Source organism: Bison bison, unplaced genomic scaffold, assembly GCF_000754665.1.
Source record: "Bison bison bison isolate TAMUID 2011002044 unplaced genomic scaffold, Bison_UMD1.0 scf7180017864068, whole genome shotgun sequence".
Taxonomy (NCBI): domain Eukaryota; kingdom Metazoa; phylum Chordata; class Mammalia; order Artiodactyla; family Bovidae; genus Bison; species Bison bison.
In genome coordinates, this window is record NW_011494640.1 from 1,643,430 (window position 1) to 1,643,956 (window position 527).

Here is a 527-nt window from a genome sequence, read left to right on the forward strand (position 1 = left end):
GCTTTGGCTAAGTGGAGAAGTATTGCTTCACGGTGACTTGTGTGATCCTACCTGACTGTTCTAAACCCTTTTGATATCTATGCACTGCTGCTGCTGCTGCTGCTGCTGCTGCTGCGAAGTCGTTTCAGTCGTGTCCGAGTCTGTGTGACCCCATGGACGGCAGCCCACCAGGCCCCGCAGTCCCTGGGGTTCTCCAGGCAAGAACACTGGAGTGGGTTGCCATGTCCTCCTCCAATGCATGAAAGTGAAATGTGAAAGTGAAGTCGCTCAGTCGTGCCCGACTCTGAGCGACCCCATGGACTTGCAGCCTACCAGGCTCTTCCGTCCATGAGATTTTCCAGGCAAGAGTACTGGAGTGGGGTGCCATTGCCTTCTCCCATATCTATTCACAAGCCTGCCTAAATCATTGACTTCTTGCCACCTTTGGGATGCCAATGACCACCTACCCTTACCAGGCCACAGAGGAGACGAAAACACTTACCACAGGAGGTCCCGGGTAAGGAACAAGGAACTAACAAGCTCCCACC